Source organism: Nerophis ophidion, linkage group LG12 (assembly GCF_033978795.1).
Source record: "Nerophis ophidion isolate RoL-2023_Sa linkage group LG12, RoL_Noph_v1.0, whole genome shotgun sequence".
Classification (NCBI taxonomy): Eukaryota; Metazoa; Chordata; class Actinopteri; order Syngnathiformes; family Syngnathidae; genus Nerophis; species Nerophis ophidion.
Genome location: NC_084622.1, coordinates 60127337 through 60150563, shown reverse-complemented (window position 1 = coordinate 60150563; position 23227 = coordinate 60127337). Strand labels below are relative to the sequence as shown.

The window sequence follows — 23227 nt, the reverse complement described above, 5'->3', positions numbered from 1 at the left end:
AATGCACCACACATTTTCAATCGGAGACAGGTCTGGACTACAGGCAAGCCAGTCTATTACCCGCACTATTTTACAATGAAGCCACGCTCTTGTAACAAGTGACTTGGCATTGTCTTGCTGAAATAAGCAGGGGCGTCCATGGTAACGTTGCTTGGATGGCAACATATGTTGCTCCAAAAGCTGTATGTAACTTTCAGTATTAATTTTGCCTTCACAGATGTGTAAGTTACCAATGCCTTGGCCACTAATACACCCCCATACCATCACAGATGCTGGCTTTTGAACTTTGCACCTAGAACAGTCCTGATGGTTCTTTACCTCTTTGGTCCGGAGGACACAACGTTCACCGTTTCCAAAAAACAATTTGAAATGGGGACTTGTCAGACCACAGAAAACTTTTCCACTTTGCATCAGTCCATCTTAGATGAGCTCAGGCCCAGCGAAGCCGGCGGCGTTTCTGGGTATCGTTGATAAATGGCTTTGGCTTTGCATAGTAGAGTTTTAACTTGCACTTACAGATGTAGTGAAAAACTGTAGTCACTGACAGTGGTTTTCTGAAGTCTTCCTTAGCCCATGTGGTGATATCCTTTACATACTGATGCACGCCTGACGGAACGAAGGTCCGTTATATCATCGCTTACGCGCAGTGATTTCTCCAGATTCTCTGAATCTTTTGATGGTATTATGGACCATAGATGGTGAAATTCCTAAATTCCTTGCAATAGCCCGTTGAGAAATGTTGTTTTTAAACTGTTTGGCAATTTGCTCACGCATTTGTTCACAAAGTGGTGGCCGTTTCCCAATCCTTGTTTGTGAATGACCGAGCATTTCACGGAAGCTGCTTTTATAACCAATCATGGCACCCACCTGTTCCCAATTAGCCTGCACACCTGTGGGATGTTCCAAATAAGTGTTTGATGAGAATTCCTCAACTTTATCAGTATTTATTGCCACCTTTCCCAACTTCTTTGTCACGTGCTGCTGGCATCAAATTCTAAAGTTAATGATTATTTGCACCAAAAATAAATGTTTATGAGTTTGAACATCAAATATGTTGTCTTTGTAGCATATTTAACTGAATATGTGTTGGAAAGGATTTGCAAATCATCGTATTCCGTTTATATTTACATCTAACACAATTTCCCGACTCATATGGAAACGGGGTTTGTACTTGACGAGACGATATACTCTGGCAACAAGACAGGGGAAGACGAGGACTATTTAAACATGAGGGAGGGGGACACAGGTGAGCCCAATCAGGCAATCAGGAGAGACATCAGACCAGTGACACAGGTAGAAGGGCAAGTGGCCTGAAACGGGAGGAGGATTAGATTTTTCTAAATAAGACAGGAAGTTTGCCAGTCAACCCCAAAACAGGACTTCCCTCACCACAGTGTGACAGGTCCTTACACACCACGCCTCCCTCCACAGTAAAATACATCTTTAATGTTGTTATAACGGTAATATGAGTCCCTATTGGGTCGCGAGGGGCGCTGGTGCCTATCTCAGCTACAATCGTATGGGATAAAATCATTGCATGCATGTAAACTTGTGCAGCTTGAACAGGTAAACAAGGTCTAAAAAGCCGGAAGCAGTTTATATTTATTCTTACGGTCTTAGTTATTTTTAAATATGGCCATCAAATTTTTGCTTAAAGTCCAAAATATAAAATAAGTATTTACATTCCTTTACCTGCTCTATTTTATTTTGATTATTGTTGACCTGAATTTCATTTAATCCACACTCACATTCATGTTTAAAGAAAATGTATGGTCTCCAATGAACTTATGAACTTTTCTAGTGTAGTGTGAGGAAACAATATATAACTACTTAGCAATGCAGTTAACATTATGAGCTCACTGTGTAATATTAAATAAATCGGGCCCAACTTGAGAATGCACATGACTAATAAACCAAATGACCTACACTATTTTGCCAAAACTCTTTGGCCACCAATTCAAATGATGAGAATCAGGTGCCCTAATTACTTCGCCCGGTGTATAAAATGAAGCACTTAGGAATGGAGACTGTTTCTACAAACATTTGTGAAAGAATGGGCCCCTGTCATAGGATGCCACCTGTGCAATAAATCAAGTTGTAAAATGTCTTCGCTCCTAAATATTCCAAAGTCAACTTTATTATAAGAAAAGTGAAAAGTTTGGGAACAACAGCAACCCAGCCACCAAGTGGTAGGCCACATAAACTGACAAGAAAGTGGTCAGCGGATGCTGAAGAGCATAGTGCAAAGACTTTCTGCACAGTCAGTTGCTACAGAGCTTCAAACTTCATGTGACCTTCTAATTAGCCCACGTACAGTACGCAGAGAGCTTCATGGAATGGGTTTCCGTGGCCGATCAGCTGCATCTAAGCCATACATCACCAAGTCCAATGCAAATTGTCGGATGCAATGGTGTAAAACACGTTTTCTGGACTGATCAGTCACACTTTTCCATCTGGCAATCCAGTCTGGGTTTGGAAGTTGCCAGGACTGCATTGTGCCAAGAGTGAAATTTGGTGGAGGAGGAATTAAGGTGTAGGGTTGGTTTTTCAGGAGTTGGGTTTGGCCCCTTGGCTCCAGTGAAAGGAACTTTAAATGCTCCAGGATATCAAAACATTTTGGACAATTCCATGGGATGGCCCTTCAAGTTCATATGTGAGTAAAAGCAGGTGGCCAAATACTTTTGGCAATGTAGTGTATCTTGTCAAGATGAAATGAGTTAGATGTTTAAAATTGTTCAGCCTTGGTGGAGGTCCCTTCACCCCTAAATGTAGATTTACCTGCAGAGTAAGTATGTCCAATCGTTTGACTGATAGGGTACATCAAGTACAAATTTAGTTCCAATGGAAAGAGTCGTACATGGAACTCCATGTGACCTTCCAATTAGCCCACGTACAGTACGCAGAGAGCTGCATGGAATGGGTTTCCATGGCCGATCAGCTGCATCTAAGCCATACATCCCCAAGTCCAATGCAAAGTGTCGGATGCAATGGTGTAAAGCACGTTCTCTGGACTGATCAGTCACACTTTTCCATCTGGCAATCCAGTCTGGGTTTGGAAGTTGCCAGGACTGCATTGTGCCAAGAGTGACCTTTGATGGAGGAGGAATTATGGTGTGCGGTTGTTTATTCCAGAGTTGGGCTTGAAACCTTAGTTCCAGTGAGAGGATATTTGAATCCTCCAGGATACTAAAGCATTTTGGACAATTCCATGGGATGGCCCTTCAAGTTCATATGTGAGTAAATGCAGGTGGCCAAATACTTTTGGTAATGTAGTGTATCTTGTCAAGATGAAATGAGTTAGATGTTTAAAATTGTTCAGCCTTAGTCGAGGTCCCTTCACCCCTAAATGTAGATTTACCTGCAGAGTAAGTATGTCCAATTGTTTGACTGATAGGGTACATCAAGTACAAATTTAGTTCCAATGGAAAGAGTCGTACATGGAACTTCATGTGACCTTCCAATTAGCCCACGTACAGTACGCAGAGAGCTGCATGGAATGGGTTTCCATGGCCGGGAAGCTGCATCTAAGCCATACATCACCAAGTCCAATGCAAAGTTTCGGATGCAATGGTGTTAAACACGTTTTCTGGACTGATCAGTCACACTTTTCCATCTGGCAATCCAGTCTGGGTTTGGAAGTTGCCAGGACTGCATGGTGCCAAGTGTGAAATTTGGTGGAGGAGGAATTAAGGTGTAGGGTTGGTTTTTCAGGAGTTGGGTTTGGCCCCTTGGCTCCGGTGAAAGGAACTTTAAATGCTCCAGGATACCAAAACATTTTGGACAATTCCATGGGATGGCCCTTCAAGTTCATATGTGAGTAAAGGCAGGTGGCCAAATACTTTTGGCAATGTAGTGTATCTTGTCAAGATTTGTCAAGATGAAATGAGTTAGATGTTTAAAATTGTTCAGCCTTGGTGGAGGTCCCTTCACCCCTAAATGTAGATTTACCAGCAGAGTAAGTATGTCCAATCGTTTGACTGATAGGGTACATCAAGTACAAATTTAGTTCCAATGGAAAGAGTCGTACATGGAACTCCATGTGACCTTCCAATTAGCCCACGTACAGTACGCAGAGAGCTGCATGGAATGGGTTTCCATGGCCGAACAGCTGCATCTAAGCCATACATCACCAAGTCCAATGCAAAGTGTCGGATGCAATAGTGTTAAACACGTTCTCTGGACTGATCAGTCACACTTTTCCATCTGGCAATCCAGTCTGGGTTTGGAAGTTGCCAGGACTGCATTGTGCCAAGAGTGACCTTTGAAGGAGGAGGAATTATGGTGTGCGGTTGTTTATTCCAGAGTTGGGCTTGAAACCTTAGTTCCAGTGAGAGGATATTTGAATGCTCCAGGATACTAAAGCATTTTGGACAATTCCATGGGATGGCCCTTCAAGTTCATATGTGAGTAAATGCAGGTGGCCAAATACTTTTGGCAATGTAGTGTATCTTGTCAAGATGAAATGAGTTAGATGTTTAGAATTGTTCAGCCTTGGTGGAGGTCCCTTCACCCCTAAATGTAGATTTACCAGCAGAGTAAGTATGTCCAATCGTTTGACTGATAGGGTACATCAAGTACAAATTTAGTTCCAATGGAAAGTCTTACATGGAAGATAAATCCAAAAATAAATGCGTACAATCATCCGTCTTTCTACCTCATATCCTGTTCAAAGAGAAGCTGGAACATGTCCCGGCTGACTGCGGGCAGAAGGTGGTCTATACTCTTGACGGTTGCTAGTCAATCATGAGGCAAATAAGGACAGACAAACCGGTCCAGATAGGGACAGAATAACACAAAAATAGTTCATTTTTTTGCTTTAAATTTGTCATTGCTAAAGTTGTTGTCAAGAAGATCTTTGTCCTTCAAGAAACCCTTGCAACACACCGCGCCGTCTTTCGGCCGCCATACATCACAATAAAATGGAAATGAAAGCTGTGACTGTGCTCTCGTAAGTCACCCGGTGTTGAGGAAAAGTGACCCCTCTTGTGTGAGACCGAGGTGCTAAATCTGCCTGCAGACATCCCGTGCCCCCCTCCTGGTCTTCCGGTGCCCCCCCTGGACCACCATCAGTCATGCTTGAAAGCAAGAACACCGCTTCTGTGATCCGACATAACTAAGCGGCTTAGTGTGAATGTTCTACATGTTTTCTTGTTTACCTCGTCTGTGTTCTGTGCGTGGCGCCCAAGCCGATGTGGAACATTTTTACAAAGACCGTGATTGCAATGGAGGTGTTTTTCTCATCCCAACATTTTGAACTCGACAAGTTGCATCATGTTAACATCACGACGGGAGTCACACTCCACAGGCTGTTTTCCACGAAGAAAGCCAGCTCACAGGAAGACAACGTCAATGTACTGATGTCGAACCCTAAGCAAACACACCTGGGCTGCTGATGCTCATTGACTGGCTTTGTTTCATCGATGCGAGCCAATGATGTAATAAATTTGGTCCTAGGGCTGGGCGATATGGCCTTTTTTTAATATATATATATACATATATATACATGTATATATGTATACAAGTATTTAGTCAGCCAGCGATTGTGCAAGTTCTCCCACTTCAAATGATGACAGAGGTCTGTCATTTTCATCATAGGTACACTTCAACTGGGAGAGACAGAATGGGAACAAACAAATCCAGGAATTCACATTGTAGGAATTTTAAAGAATTTATTTGTAAATTATGGTGGAAAATAAGTATTTGGTCAACCAATCAAAGCTCTCACTGATGGAAGGAGGTTTTGGCTCAAAATCTTACGATACATGGCCCCATTTATTCTTTCCTTAACACGGATCAATCGTCCTGTCCCCTTAGCAGAAAAACAGCCCCAAAGCATGATGTTTCCACCCCCATGCTTCACAGTAGGTATGGTGGTCTTGGGATGCAACTCAGTATTCTTCTTCCTCTAAACACGACGAGTTGAGTTTATACCAAAATGGACACATGGATGATACAGCAGAGGATTGGGAGAATGTCATGTGGTCAGATGAAACCAAAATAGAACTTTTTGTTATAAACTCAAGGTACACACACACACACACACACACACACACACACACACACACACACACACACACACACACACACACATATATATATATATATATATATATATATATATATATATATATATATATATATATATATATATATATATATATATATATATATATATCCCACGGCGTGGCGCAGTGGGAGAGTGGCCGTGCGCAACCCGAGAGGCCCTGGTTCAAATCCCACCTAGTACCAACCTCGTCACGTCCGTTGTGTCCTGAGCAAGACACTTCACCCTTGCTCCTGATGGGTGCTGGTTAGCGCCTTGCATGGCAGCTCCCTCCATCAGTGTGTGAATGTGTGTGTGAATGGGTAAATGTGGAAGTAGTGTCAAAGCGCTTTGAGTACCTTGAAGGTAGAAAAGCGCTATACAAGTACAACCCAATTATCATTTATTTATATATCTATATATATATATATATATATATATATCTATATATATATATATATATATATATATATATATATATATATGTACATATATGTTTATATATATGTATGTATATGTGTGTATGTATGTATATGTGTATATATATTATATATGTGCATTAATATATATATGTATGTATATATATAATGTTTTATTTTTTCTATGAATCTTTGTATGTCTTTCTTGTATTTTATTCTTTATCCCTACACATCGCTCTTACTATTTTTATTTTCCAACGTTCCCTCAGAAGAGGTATCTGCCCCAGGGGGTTATCTGCCGCGCTTTTGGGGGGCGCTTTTGTGTCAGCGTCCTGGTGGCCAAGGTCTGATGACCTCCTGGTGCGGATGTTTCCTGTGATAGTGTTTACTCACACGTCTCCTCTGTACTCAGCCATCCATATAGTTGCAATTGTGTGTATTTTTTGTGTTTGTGTTCGGTATCTGTGTCTGTGCGTGTGTATGTGATAAAGGGGGATATGGGTCTCTGGGGTATTGTTTTTAACTTAGTAAAGATCTTTACTTTATAAATAAAGTTTGATTGATTATTATGTAAACTCCATGTTATTGTTTTTTTTTTTTTTTTTTTGTTGCTTTTTTTATAACAACATTTTATTATTCATCATGTTGTACTGCATTTTAATCTTCAGTTTTGTAATTGTCTGATGTGTTTTGCCTGGACCCCAGGAAGAATAGTCTTCACTGCGGTGCAGACTAATGGGGATCCGTAATAAACTAAACTAAACATGATGAAAACACCAATTACTCTAGCGCTCTGGTCATATTTGGCCAACTTTTTTTCACTTTGCAAATGTTGCGGCCATAAGAACAAGCCCCGGGCCATTTTTTGCTTGCTTTGGGGCAGCTTCTTTAACAGCGCAGGTGTCTTTGAAGACTTTCAAAATGCCGTCTCTGGCGTTTCAGGTGGCTGATAAAAGTGTGATGCCTTGAAGTTTGATTTTTTTCTTCTTCTTTGTTTTGCAGAACATTTGGTGCCAATAGGACGCAGGGTTTCTTCTTTTTGAAACACCACACCATCGACACCTTGTTTGTTGACATTGTGAGCTAAGGAGAGGTTTACAGCAAGCTGATCCCAGCTGCTTGAGGTATGTAGAAAGGAACACTTAATTTGCTCACCCTAACTCCATCACAGTAAGGGTAATCTCACTTAATTGGAGTACTTTTTTTGAGTTATCATTTAATGCTATCAGACCAAGTTTTGACTATCTGATATTTTTATTGTGCACCTCTACATAATATCTTGAAATTACATTACGTTTAGATTCAAGCTTAAGTTTGTCATGACTTGGACTATGGTGTGGTTTGTTTTCCCGTGGTGCAAAGCGATTGGAACGGATATGGCGTGAAGGTAAGGACATATATTTAATTAAAAACTCAAAAAAAGGTACAAAAGAAAAGTGCTCACAGAGAAGGTACAGAAACGTGGCTCTAAAAACAAAAACTTGCACTAAGGCAAAACTATGGACATAAAACAAAAACTTGCACTATGGCATGAATAACGAAAACCTTACTTGGAACAAGAAAGGAACATGGATCATCGGCATAGATAACATGGGCGTGTAGGAGGTGGTAGAGGGTGATGTTGCCAGGCTGACTGCCTGGTAACTGCAGGCTTAAATGGTGACATGGTGATTGGAAACAGGTGCATGAGTCCAAGTGAATCAGGTACGTGTGTGAACAGCTGAACTGATTGGTAGTCATGGAAACAAAAACAAACCAGGGTGCGCAAAAACAGGAACTAATGGAGTCAAAAACAAAACAGAACATAACTAAACATAACATGATCACAAAGACATGACAAAGTTCACTGTACTGCGCCGACATTTTGCAGGCTGAGACCCATCCATAGAGCCAAATGTTTGTTTGATATTTTCCCGTTAACACTTGACCAAATGAACTGAGCTGTACTTGCAGAGCACATGCAGTAATGTTTATCGTAACTGAACGAACACGAAAAGTTTGAAACGGTTGCTGAGGTATCATATTCATTTTTTCCGTGAACAAATGCACAGTTCAATGCTGGATTCTCCAATATTCATCCAATTTTATCCAATTTGTCTTTACGTTCTATTGATAACCATTAGCTCATAACCAATCACAGTATAATAGGGGTATGCAGATTTACCCTTTATACCAGGGGTGTCAGATGTCTGGCCGGGCCCTCAAACAGGTTTTATCCGGCCTGCTGGATGAGTTGGCTAAGTATAAAAATGAGCCAAAATTTTTTAATGAAAGAAACTGCTGTTCTAAATGTGTCCACTAGATGTCACAAAAGCAATTCTTTGTATCTTTGTAGATGACGCTACAGTTGTAAAAAAAAATAAATAAATAACCACATGATGTTAGTGCACCAGTCAAAGAAAATTAGCAAACTACATAAATAACAACCTGTAATTTGATTTTTATATTGTTTTTGGTAACACTTTTAGTATGGAGAACATACAAACCCCGTTTCCATATGAGTTGGGAAATTGTGTTAGATGTAAATATAAACAGAATACAATGATTTGCAAATCCTTTTCAAGCCATATTCAGTTGAATGCACTACAAAGACAACATATTTGATGTTTAAACTCATAAACTTTTTTTTTTTTTTTCCAAATAATTATTACCTTAGAATTTCATGGCTGCAACACGTGCCAAAGTAGTTGGGAAAGGGCATGTTCACCACTGTGTTACATCACCTTTTCTTTTAACAACACTCAATAAACGTTTGGGAACTGAGGAAACTAATTGTTGAAGCTTTGAAAGTGGAATTATTTCCCCTCTTGCTTGATGTACAGCTTAAGTTGTTCAACAGTCCGGGGTCTTGTTGTATTTTACGCTTCATAATGCGCCACACATTTTTGATGGGAGACAGGTCTGGACTGCAGGCGGGCCAGGAAAGTACGCGCACTCTTTTACTACGAAGCCACGCTGTTGTAACATGTGGCTTTGCATTGTTTGGCTGAAAAAAGCAGGGGCGTCCATGATATCGTTGGTTGGATGACAACATATGTTGCTCCAAAACCTGTATGGACCATTCAGCATTAATGGTGCCTTCACAGATGTGTAAGTTACCCATGCCTTGGCCACTAATACACCCCCATACCATCACAGATGTGTAAGTTACCCATGCCTTGGCCACTAATACACCCCCATACCATCACAGATGTGTAAGTTACCCATGTCTTGGGCACTAATACACCCCCATACCATCACACATGTGTAAGTTACCCATGTCTTGGGCACTAATACACCCCCATACCATCACACATGTGTAAGTTACCCATGTCTTGTTCACTAATACACCCCCATACCATCACACATGTGTAAGTTACCCATGCCTTGGGCACTAATACACCCCCATACCATCACACATGTGTAAGTTACCCATGTCTTGTTCACTAATACACCCCCATACCATCACACATGTGTAAGTTACCCATGTCTTGTTCACTAATACACCCCCATACCATCACACATGTGTAAGTTACCCATGTCTTGGGCACTAATACACCCCCATACCATCACACATGTGTAAGTTACCCATGCCTTGGCCACTAATACACCCCCATACCATCACACATGTGTAAGTTACCCATGTCTTGGGCACTAATACACCCCCATACCATCACACATGTGTAAGTTACCCATGTCTTGGGCACTAATACACCCCCATACCATCACACATGTGTAAGTTACCCATGTCTTGGGCACTAATACACCCCCATACCATCACACATGTGTAAGTTACCCATGCCTTGGGCACTAATACACCCCCATACCATCACACATGTGTAAGTTACCCATGCCTTGGGCACTAATACACCCCCATACCATCACACATGTGTAAGTTACCCATGTCTTGGGCACTAATACACCCCCATACCATCACACATGTGTAAGTTACCCATGTCTTGTTCACTAATACACCCCCATACCATCACACATGTGTAAGTTAGTCATGTCTTGTTCACTAATACACCCCCATACCATCACACATGTGTAAGTTACCCATGTCTTGTTCACTAATACACCCCCATACCATCACACATGTGTAAGTTACCCATGCCTTGGGCACTAATACACCCCCATACCATCACACATGTGTAAGTTACCCATGCCTTGGGCACTAATACACCCCCATACCATCACACATGTGTAAGTTACCCATGTCTTGGGCACTAATACACCCCCATACCATCACAGATGCCTTATTTCGAACTTTGCGCCTACAAAAATCCGGATGGTTATTTTCCTCTTTGTTTTGGAGGACACCACATCCACAGTTTCCAAATATAATTTGAAATGTGGACTCGTCAGACCACAGAACACTTTTCCACTTTACTTTACTTTTATCTTAGATGATTACCATGAATTGATTAACGTGGACCCCGACTAAAACAAGTTGAAAAACGTATTCGGGTGTTACCATTTAGTGGTCAATTGTACGGAATATGTACTGAACTGTGCAATCTACTAATAAAAGTATCAATCAATCAATAAATCAATCAATGAGCTCAGGCCCAGCAAAGCCAGCGGTGTTCCTTGGTGGTGTTGATAAATGGGTTTTGCTTTACATGGTAGAGTTTTAACTTGCACTTACAGATTTAGCAACCAACTGTAGTTACTGACAGTGGTTTCATGAAGTGTTCCTGAGCCCATGTGGTGATATCATTTACACACTGATGTTGGTTTTTGATGCAGTACCACCTGAGGGATCAAAAGTCCGTAATATCATCGCCTACGTGCAGTGATTTCTCCAGATTCTCTAAACCTTTTAATGATTTTATGGACCTTAGATTGTAAAATCCCTAAATTGCTTGCAATAGCTCGTTGAGAAATGTTCTAAAACTGTTAGACAATTTGCTTACAAAGTGGTGACCCTCGCCCCGTCCTTGTTTGTGAATTACTTAGCATTTCATGGAGGCTGCTTTTATAGCCAATCATGGCACCCACCTGTTCCCAATTAGCCTGCACACCTGTGGGATGTTCCAAATAAGTGTTTGATGACAACTTCTCAACTTTATCAGTATTTATTGCCTACTTTCCCAACTTCTTTATCACGTGTTGCTGCCATCAAATTCTAAAGTTAATGATTATTTGCACAAAAACAAAAGTTTATGAGTTTGAACATGAAATATGTTGTCTTTGTAGCATATTCAACTGAATATGGCTTGAAAAGGATTTGCAAATCATTGTATTCTGTTTATATTTACATCTAACACCATTTCCCAACTCCTATGGAAACGGGGTTTGTATATAACATTATTCTAAGAGCAGGATCAGGTGCCTTTTAAAAGCTAGCAGCATTGACTGATGTCAACAACAAAATTCAATGCCTATTGATCCCTCGACGGTGATCATAAGAGTGAAGTTTCAGAGATGCGAAGTGATATGCGAATCACTTTGGGGATGCTGTCTAATATGCACCACGGCTACTTAGTACCGATGCACGAGGAGTGAGTTAAAATTAGCTTGGCAACGGATAACCTATGCCTTGTGCTGGAAGCTTGACAGAACTGCCAGGCTGTGTGATGGCGCCTGCGGTGGCAAAAGGCTTGTGAAGAAGGAATGTAGGACGGGAGAGGAACACAGCGAGTGAGTGAATGACACCAGGCTGCTTGCTTGTGCATGGGGATATAATGTCTGTGACACTCCAAATCAAAGTGTGCGTTTCAAAGTCTGCAGAATATACTCGGGGGCTCGGCCCCACAGCATTAAGTTGTTGTCACATCTCCCCGCGGCATACGTTTCAGAACACCGCAGTGAGGTTTCCATTTCATAAGCTATTTGTTCACTCGTTTTACTTGTAAAGACAAATGGGAAAACATACAGAATGAAAAGCGAAACGTCCTCATTCCAAACGTTTCAGTTGCAATTAGGGTTGTGCGCTACAGACGATGTACAATGTAAGTGGTGTAAATGTGGGAAGTAACGCATTTACACCGGGACATTTACTTCAATAACTTTTTGGGAGAAATTGTTGTTTTTGGAGTAGTTTTCATTCAACATACTTTTGACTTTTAATTGAGGTCCGGATTTTCCACACAATAAGGCGCTTTTAAAATCACTTTTTTTCCCCCTCAAAACTCGACAGTGGGCCTTATAACCCCGTGAACCACATGTACGGAATTAATCTGGTTTTGCTTACCAACCTCGAAGATATTGTATATGGTAAAGGGTGAAATGATAAGTAGATGGCAGTCAGACATAACAGAATTGTGTTATATTCATATACATATATATATATATATATATATATATATATATATATATATATATATATATAATATGTATAGTTATATGTGTATATATGTATGTATAAATATATTTATGTATATATAAATATTCATATATTTATATGTATGTATATGTGAATGTATGCATATGTGTGTATATATATATATATATATATATATATATATATATATATATATATATATATATATATAATATGTATAGTTATATGTGTATATATATGTATGTATAAATATATTTATGTATATATAAATATACATATATTTATATGTATGTATATGTGAATGTATGCATATGTGTATATATATATATATATATATATATGTATGTACGCATGTACATACATATACATGTATATGTATGTATTTTGCATGTTTAAATATATGCATACATATTTATATGTATACTATATATATATATATATATATATATATTTGTGTATATATATATATATACTAATGTATGTATCGCACACATAAACAATATATATATATATATATATATATATATATATATATATATATATATATATATATATATACAGTATATATATATATGTGTGTGTGTGTGTGTGTGTGTGTGTGTGTGTGTATGTATGTGTGTGTATTTACAGCCTGTCACAAATGATGCTGATTTTTTTTCCTCCGGTTCGCCCTTGCTAATAAACAAAATCTTATACAACTGTAGCAATGTGGCATAACTGCAGGTGTGCCGGAACTTCGTTTCACCCCACACTTAATATGCACCTGGTTAGCCAGAATATTAGACATATGATTGTATAGCCTATGTTTATATTTAAAGAGTAGAGGTACATATTAAAAGTGAAAGAGATTGCGTCATGCATTTATTCCTTCATCAAAGACAAGTGGTCATGAAAGCATTTGTCGCGCGAGTGACAGCGAAGATCCGCCACCACAAGCCCTGGGGGAGTGCATTGCCACAGCGAAACGTTATTACTTCTCGTGCTGGAAAATAAAAAGTGCTTCGAGAAACTCTTCCGTCATTTACTTATTCACACAGAAGGGAAAATTTGGCCTCAGGCCATGTGCTGCATATTATGGGCAAAGTGGCACATTGTGGAAATGAAATACACAAAAAAAGAAAACGTAAGGATATATAATGAAAAAGATTGAATGTGATGGAAAAAAAAGCTTTAATGTTGATTTTAATAACGTATAAAAACACAAATATTTGTCTTTAAATGACCCTATCAGGCAAAACCATCGTTTCTTTCATTTTGGTACTTGTTTTTGTGTATTTGGGGTTTGCATAAGTCCTGAAAATGTTAAATCAAACCATGGAGGCATGGCGGGGATATTTATAAAACAATCTTGCCTTCCTTAATACTTCCTCCAAACGAGCCGTTAGGAATTTACCCCGATTGTGACATTTTTCCACAGGTGTGACGTCAGCTCATTATCCATATATAGTAGAGATTTACCCAAAGTGCTTTGTGCGAGCTCGCCACTGTAGTCCGCGTTGTAGTCAACAAGTTCCTTCTGTTCCTCTATCCTCTTGTTGTGGAGCAGACTGGATCGTACAAGAACGTTCATCCAAACAAATTAGTTTATATTTCTCCTTACACCTTCTTATACTCCTTTGAGAAAACATGGAGAAAACACTCTTAAAGTGGAGGCTCGTAAATAAGACCACCCACAAACCGGCTAAACTGAAAACCCAGACAGTGATCAATACCTACTGTTTGACTCACACCACCCACTGGAACACAAACTTGGTGTTATCAGAACCCTACAACACAGAGCTGATAAGGTTCCTACCAGCCCACAAGCAAAAGAGAAAGCATAGCCATTTGAGGGAAACCCTCAAAACCTGTGGTAACCCCAGCTGGTCAATGGTGAAAAGAGCATCCAGTTCCAGAAATAACGAGAACAGAGTGGATAAGGAGGAAAAAGGTGGCGGATGCAAAAATATTGTCATTCCATATGTATCAGGTCTATCTCAGAAACCCAACCATCCATCCATTTTCTACCGCTGGGGCCTATCTCAGCTGCATTCTGCCAGAAGGCAATGTACACCCTGGACAAGTCGTTACCTCATCACAGGGCCAACACAGATAGATTGACAACATTCACACACAGGGGACCATTTAGTGTTGCCAATCAACCTATCCCCAGGTGCATGTTTTTGGAGGTGGAGTACCCAGAGGGAACCCACGCAGTCAAGGGGAGAACATGCAAACTCCACACAGAAAGATCCCGAGCGCAGGATCAAACCCAGGACCTTTGTATTGTGAGGAATCCCAGAAATTCTGAATTATTTTTTCCGAACACAACATCCCAGTACACCAGACAACACACTGAAACAGAGACTGGTCCATCCTAAGGACTGGACACCCTGCACCCAACATGCCAACCTTCCTGAATTTTCCGGGAGACGGATTTCAGTGCCTCTCCCGAAAATCTCCCTGGACAACCATTTTCCCGAATTTTTCCTGATTTCCAGCCGGACAACAATATGGGGGCGTGCCTTAAAGGTATGTTTAATGTACCTGAGTGAGGACAGCGTGCCGGTCCAGTCATCAACATCTACGGCTTTTGGAGAGTGCACACCTGCACACACAACAAGAAGGAGACGAAGCAGAAGAACGAATAAGACGAGTAAGACCAAGAAGTACGCTTGCAAGTTCCAAAATGATTGGAAAGAAGAATTTCAGTTCATCCAGGACATCTCGAAGGGGGAGGGGTATGCTGCCTGCAAATATTGTAGATCAGACTTCTCCATTGAACACGCTGGCCGAATGGATATAGTCACTCATGAACGGTCAGAGAAGCATAAGGCGGCGGCAATGCAGCACCGGTCACAGCCCAGTAGTATGGGCCACCTTGCTAAATGGAGACCCGAGGTTGTAACATATGCCGAGACAAAGATGGCTATGCTGATAGCTGCAAGCAACCTCCTGTTCTCATATGCGGATGTTTCCACCAAATCCGTGAAGGATATTGTGAAAGACTCAAGCCGTCATCGTGCGGGTTCCAAGGAGCATCAAGGAAGGACATAATGGCAAGCAGGTTTAGAATTCTTTATTTCAAAGAATGTGTCTCTTGCCGGGTTGCTTTTCAGCCTTTCCGTCTGCTGCTCGCTCTTCCGCTCCAGGGTTTCATCTTCTTGCGATTGTGTCTTCCTCTGTCTCTCTCTCTTGCTCAGTCTCTTCTCTCCATCTTTCTCCAGCACGTTCACGGCTGCCGCCCTTTTATACAGTGCGAGATGATTTAATCGTGCCCAGCTGGGCGATTCGCACACCTGATCACAACTGCGGCGTCGCTCCCGGCGTGCGCCGCCTCGCCACTCGCTCGCCGTCCACGCCTTCTCGCCGCCATCTTGGGCTAGGTTCCAGCTTGGCCTGCCTCGCTGTCGGACTGCCGGCCACGCCTCCTCGCCGCCATCTTGCAGCGGGCTACGGCGTGCCCTGCCTCGCTGTCGGAATGCCGGCTCTGCCTCTCCACAGATATGTTCCAGGATTCAGAGATCGCTCGCAAGTACTCAAATGGCAGAACAAAGGCTACTGAAATAGTGAAAGGTAAGTGTTGTTGTTTTTTAGAGTAGAATTCGTAGAACATCTGTGTTTTCATGACTTTGTACTGTACTATATAATATATATATATACAGTATATATAAGAAATACTTGAATTTCAGTGTATTCTAGCTATAAATATACTCCTCCCCCTTAGCCCCGCCCACTTCAACAACCCCCTAATATCCCGAATTCGGAGGTCTCAAGGTTCGACAAGTACGGTTGCAATAAAAGAAAGGAAAAAGGGAAAATTTACTATTGACTACTTAAATCCTAGTAACATGACAACTCAAATCTCTAAATTTACCTAATGCTCGATCAGCAATTAGTATTTAATCCGAAAAGATTAATTTATAAAAAGGTTGAGTTTTGAATGTATCGCCGTTGTATGAAATGATAATAATGGACTTAGTCCATGCAATCGTGCTTCATAAAAATTTAAATCACGTTGTTTTTCAGCCTATTCTTTCCTAACCCAACATGTTAATGGGGATTTCCACCCGAAGCGGTTTGTTTTCTCCTGCGCCAGGCCTATTCAAATGAGGCTTTCTCGTTGTAGCACTCAAACAGCATTTTAATTAAGAGTAAATTAGTCTGCTGCGATTGCCAACAAAAAAATGTCAGGATGTCACATTAACATAAGCTTGAAATCATTCCAGGTAATTATTTTTACGCACAGGAAGTGTTTTGTTTTTTTCCTCATCCTTTGGTACTAATTGCTTGTACATATTGTGATACAATATAAAAAAAAATCAGACAATGACTACGTCGTGCAAAGGTCAAATTCTTGCAGTGTCTGTCTGTGTCTTTTCAATGGGTTGTTTGGCAGTTTGTTGTGTTTAGCTGGCATGCGGGGGCTGGGGGGGGGGGGGGCAGACACACACAAGTGTATCTTAGTAGTGTTCAGTGTGAGTAATGGCACAGTCAGGCCTCGCTGCTTTTGTTGGGCTGTTTGCAGCAAACACTCACATAGTGTAAGCTTTTGTGTGTGTTTGTGTTGGATTGTTACAGATATCAAATCAAATCAAGCTTTATTTATAATGTGCAACACAAAGTGCTTTGCAGACCTAAAAAACAATGACCAGCATCCCTCATTATTGTTAAAAACATACAGTTGAATGCATGGCTGAGTACAGAGGAGGCAGGTGGGTAAATACTATCACAGGAGCCGTCTGCACCAGGAAATGGCCAGGCCACGGCCCACCAGGACGGCCGAAATAATCCCTGACGCAGATGGCTCCCACTGAGCAACGCTGGAAAGTTGAAATAATAAAACGTGAAATAGTAAGGTCATTGCCAAAGAGGTTGGATGTTCCCAGAGCTTTGTGTCCAAGCACATTAATAGAGAGGCAAAGGGAAGACAAAGATGTGGTAGAAAAAAAGTGTACAAGCAAGAGGGATAACCGCGCCCTGGAGAGGATTGTCAAACAAAACCGATTTAAAAATGTGGGGGAGATCCACAAAGAGTGGACTGCAGCTGGATTCAGTGCTTCAAGAACCACCACGCACCGACGTATGCAAGATATGGGCTTCAGCTGTCGCATTCCTTGTGTAAAGCCACTCTTGAATAAGAGACAACGTCAAAAGCGTCTCGCCTGGGCTCAAGACAAAAAAGGACTGGACTGCTGCTGAGTGGTCCAAAGTTATGTTTTCAGATGGAAGTAAATGTTGTATCTCCTTTGGAAATCAAGGTCCCAGAGTCTGGAGGAAGACAGGAGAGGCACAGAATCCACGTTGCCTGAAGTCCAGTGTCAAATTTCCACAATGGGTAATGCTGGTGTTGGTCCATAGTAAGATAACATATTACTAAGTAGGGCTGGGACATATGGCATTTTTTAATATCTCGTCCTTTTAAGGCCATGTCATGATACACGATAGTGATCGGATCGGCAGTTCTTTTGACTGTGTTCACCAAATGCCCCCACCCCAAAAAAAAAAATAGGAGGGGGGGGGGGGGGTATAGTACAGTGTAGACATTCGCGGGAGAAGCAGCAAATAGGTTGAACGCGAGTCCCTACACAGCTCTGTGCATGCAATACACCAGGCAGACGTGAACCTGGATCACTTCTGCAGCAGCAGTTCTGTGTGCAGGTCTGAGAATCACAAGTCAGTCAGAAACAGCTTCCCCAGCGGCAATTCTCGCCGTGTGTCAGTTGTCCAACGACACAAGCCCTCAGCACCCAATGAACGACGCACACAGTGACTGAACGAGAGCCTCAATGTGACGTCCTCCTCCGAGACGCAGTCAGCTCCCTGTGTCAGGAGGTTCGCCAGTCCTGATTCTGAATGAGTTTAGTGAGTGCAGCGGAAGAAGATGGATGGATGTTGGTTTACTTACTACTAAAAGACAAGTTGTCTAGTATGTTCATTATTTTATTTCAATTAATCAATCAAGGTGGCACAGGGGTTAGTGCGTCTGCCTCACAATACGAAGTTCCTGCAGTCCTGGGTTCAAATCCAGGCTCGGGAACTTTCTGTGTGGAGTTTGCATGTTCTCCCCGTGAATGCGTGGGTTCCCTCCGGGTACTCCGGCTTCCTCCCACTTCCAAAGACATGCACCTGGGGATAGGTTGATTGGTAACACTAAATTGGCCCTAGTGTGTGAATGTGGTCTGTCTATCTGTGTTGGCCCTGCAATGAGGTGGCGACTTGTCCAGGGTGTACCCCGCCTTCCGCCCGATTATAGCTGAGATAGGCGCCAGCGCCCCCTGCGACCCCGAAAGGGAATAAGCGGTAGAAAATGGATGGATGGATGGATAATAAATCAATCAATGTTTAGCTCGGTTGGTAGAGTGGCCGTGCCAGCAACTTGAGGGTTGCAGGTTCGATTCCCGCTTCCGCCATCCTAGTCCCTGCCGTTGTGTCCTTGGGGAAGACACTTTACCCACCTGCTCCCAGTGCCACCCACACTGCTTTGAATGTAACTTAGATATTGGGTTTCACTATGTAAAGCGCTTTGAGTCACTAGAGAAAAAGCGCTATATAAATATAATTCACTTCACTTCACTTATATAGCCCTAAATCACAAGTGTCTCAAAGGGCTGCACAAACCACAACGACATCCTCGCTAGAGCCCACACAAAGGGCAAGGAATATAGTATCGTGCTGCTAATCGCAAGCTGGAAACTGCTGCGCTAATCGCTAGCTACCCTAAATGCTAACCTGAATGTAATAATAATCATGCTTTTATTTTGAAACTGCAACTGTTGGATTAAAGTTTGTGTGTATTTGAAAGAAATTGCTGGAAAATTACAGGGGGGGGATATAAATATATATCCATCCATCCATTTTGTACCTCTTGTCGTTTTGGGCTCGCTGGTGCCCATCTCAGCCACAATCGAGCGGAAGGCCGCGCACACCCCGGACAAGTCGCTTCCTCATCGCAGGGCCAACACAGACAGACAGACAACATCCACACCCACAGCCACACACTAGCGACCACTTAGCGCTAACAATCAACCCATCCCCGGGTGCATGTCTTTTGTTGTTGTTTTTTTTTAACACAAAAAACAAATTGAGGACAAACTCGCAATAGGAAACATATGTTTAATGTACTCTAAGATTTTGTTGTTAAAATAATGCCAATAATGCAATTTTTTGTGGTGCCCTTTATTTAGAAAAGTATCAAAAAGTACGGAAAATTATTCGAAATGCATTTTGGTACCGGTACCAAAAAATTGGGACAACACTAGATGCTTCAATGGCAGAATATGCCACCACTCGGAGAACTAATTTTTATTTTAGGTCATCTTCAGTGCAGCATGTGCCAAATTTTGAACTGAACTGAGTATGTCTCCAAAATTCCAATGCAATTTGACGCTCCTCACTCAAAGCTAAGTGTTTTCTTTCTATCTTTGTGCCTCTAATTCAGGCCTGGCCAATTTTTTTGACTCGAGGGGCCACGTTTAGAGAAAAAAAAAATGTGTCTGGGAGCGGGTTGATCTGATTTTTACGAACACTAAAACAAAACCTCACAATAATGTCTGATTGAATGCTAACAACATTATGACAGACCGTCTTTGAAAAAGGAATGGGATTTTATTTATTTTTTTAACTGAATGAGACACCCAGAATGTACATGAAAATAAAGAATGTGGGATTTACAATAATAACTATGAAGGATAAAACACTGAATATTGACAACATATGTGTCAGGCTTGCCACTGACAGTTTGTTTGTGTTTTAGTTTTTCCTCTGTATACAAAAGGGAAATCGGGCTGATTGACACCAGGTGTGGCTAGGTGCTAATCAGCCGCAGCTGAGGGGAAACAAAGCACTCAGGGAGACAAACAGGAATCTGAACCAAAATAAGAGTGCTGAGAGGAACTAAGGAAAGGAAATACTAAACACACAGAGGAAAAAGTAAAACACACACAAACAGTCAGTGGCAAACCTGACAATATGAACGTCACTCAACTTCTACATCAGGGGCGCTCACACTTTTTCTGCAGGCGAGCTACTTTTCAATTGACCAAGTCGAGGAGATCTACCTCATTCCTATTTATAATTTATATTTATTTATTTATGAAAGAGACATTTTTGTTAACAAGTTAATGGTGTTTAATGATAATACAAGCATGTTTAACACACATAGATTCCTTTCTTTCATGAAGACAAGAATATAAGTTGGTGTATTACCTGATTCTGATGACTTGCATTGATTGGAATCAGACAGTGGTGCTGATAACGTCCGCATTTTCAAATGGAGGGAAAAAAAAAGGTCCTCCTTTCTGTCCAATACCACATGTAAGTGGTTGGATTTGGCATCTCATTTGTCCAACTTGCATACTCCTTTTTAAACACTTTGTTATGAGAGTAGCATATGTGTGTGGCCCTTTAATGTCTGGCAGCAGGTGAGTGTGTGGGCGAGCGAGGAGAGGGAGCGGTCGCTGAGGGCGGGGGAGAAATACATTGGCATCAAACTCCGTAGCTTGCTAGCTTTCTGAGACTCTTATTTTGTTAGCACAGGCAGGATGAAACAGGTCTTTTATGGTGAAGACAGGAAGTGTGCAGTCGCTCTTTAGAGTTTTGACAGTAGCTACGGAGTCTACGGGGTCTCGATTCTGGACAGCCAGTACTTCATCCATGGTCATTGGACCATACCCCCTCCACAAGGGAGGGGGGGACATAGGAGAAAAAAAGAAAAGAAGCGGCAGATCAACTGGTCTAAAAAGGAAGTCTATTTAAAGGCTAGAGTATACAGATGAGTTTTAAGGTGCGACTTGAATGCTTCTACTGAGGTAGCATCTCGACCGTTGTGTCCTGAGCAAGACACTTCACCCTTGCTCCTGATGGGTGCTGGTTAGCACCTTGCATGGCAGCTCCCTCCATCAGTGTGTGAATGTGTGTGTGAAAGGGTAAATGTGGAAGTACTATCAAAGCGCTTTGAGTACCTTGAAGGTAGAAAAGCACTATACAAGTGCAACCCATTTCACGCACAAGCCCAATACACACTGTGTGTAGCCGCGGAGGCACCGCCTGTGTCTGCCTCACTTCTCGTCTACTGTGTTGTTTTGATCAGGAAACATGGAATTTTCCGCGATTTTGACCATGGAAATGATCAAAATATACAGGAACTACACCAAAATCTCATAGAAAGCGTAAACCAAAAGAGAAATATTAAAACTTGTTTTATTTTATCACTTTGTTTTGGAACATCTCATGGTTAAGCCACATGGTGGCTGGTGAGGCACTGCCTTACTTGCCTCCCCTAACAACACGTCACTGGTAGGAGACGAATGCAAAAACAAATCTGAAAGACAAGACGGGCCGGTACCATTAAATGGGAAAAACCTTAAAATGTAACGATATGACGCTATCCTGAGCTGAAGCTATCCCTCCCATGAGCCATTTCCATGTTTATTTCCCCGGCCAAACAGCCACACACACTGCCGACCACCAGAGACATTGTGTGCTTGTCTTTAATTGGCTATTGATTGACTCGGCAATGGCAGTGGGAGACAATAAATTACTGCCTGCTTGAGAGGGCGGTGGCGGTCAAGTTGAGCGCGAGGCTGCACCTCGACTCGATCCCCCCCCCCCCCGGCTTCCATTATTTACACATGTATTGTGTTTATTAATGTGGTAAGGACGAGCGATGCAATACAATATGGAATAATAGCAATCGAGCTCCCCCTATGGGCCGTCTTCATTTGCATATGTCAATACACATCGGTTCTATTTGCAAATCCAAAGAAGCGTTCAGCGTGTCCGGGGAAAACAACCGCGTTTGTTGTGAAATTGGTTCCTGGACAATAGTCTTCCCTGTTAAAGTAAATAATGCAATACCACATTTGTATTTGCCACTCTTGCACGCGTACATTGCTTCTGAGTGAATCGAGAAAGATCACGGAAAACATGACATTTATTTTCTGCTCCTGAACATTATTTGCATTTAATGCCCTTGTCCTACAAAAAGATGTCTGCAAGGAAAAAAAAAAGGTTTCAGAATGAGATATTTATGTGTGGTTCCTTTATATCAGGGGTCTCAAACATGCGGACATTATTATGCGGCCCGCGCTTTGATATGACAATTTAATGTTGGTGCGGCCCGCGAGTTTAATATGAACGACACTTGATAGGTCATGCTTGCCAAAGTCCCCAATTTTCCCAGGAGACCCCTGAATTTCAGGGCACCCATTCTCTCAAGCCCCTGTCAATTTTTACAAGATCAACAATATCCAGGGAGTGCCATAATGGCACAGCCTTTGGCGCCCCCTACATCCTGAACTGACAGCGTGCAAGCTTAGTTGTATGTTGCATCTGCCCTTGTGAGACGCACCTGTGTTATTGCAAGATATATTTTGTCAGGTTCAAACACTGTTGACATCTATTAAACAAGACAAAAAGGCAAAGAATCGAACAGAGACTGAGTTAAATTTGTACTCAGATCTGAGGAGAGACATGGCCTCTGTACACCTTGCACATTACCTGCACCAAGTTCTGAGGAAA

At 41.7% G+C, this 23227-nt stretch overlaps 1 protein-coding gene across 6 annotated transcripts in view; it reads left to right on the top strand.

Moving 5' to 3' along the window:
- tspan9a (tetraspanin 9a) overlaps positions 1-23227 on the top strand; it is an 818127-nt gene that overhangs the window by 213541 nt on the left and 581359 nt on the right. For all 6 annotated transcript variants that reach the window (XM_061917894.1, XM_061917891.1, XM_061917888.1 and 3 more), the window contains one exon: positions 7465-7586. The gene's annotated coding sequence lies outside the window, so the exon portion shown is untranslated. The remainder of the gene's footprint in view (positions 1-7464; positions 7587-23227) is intronic.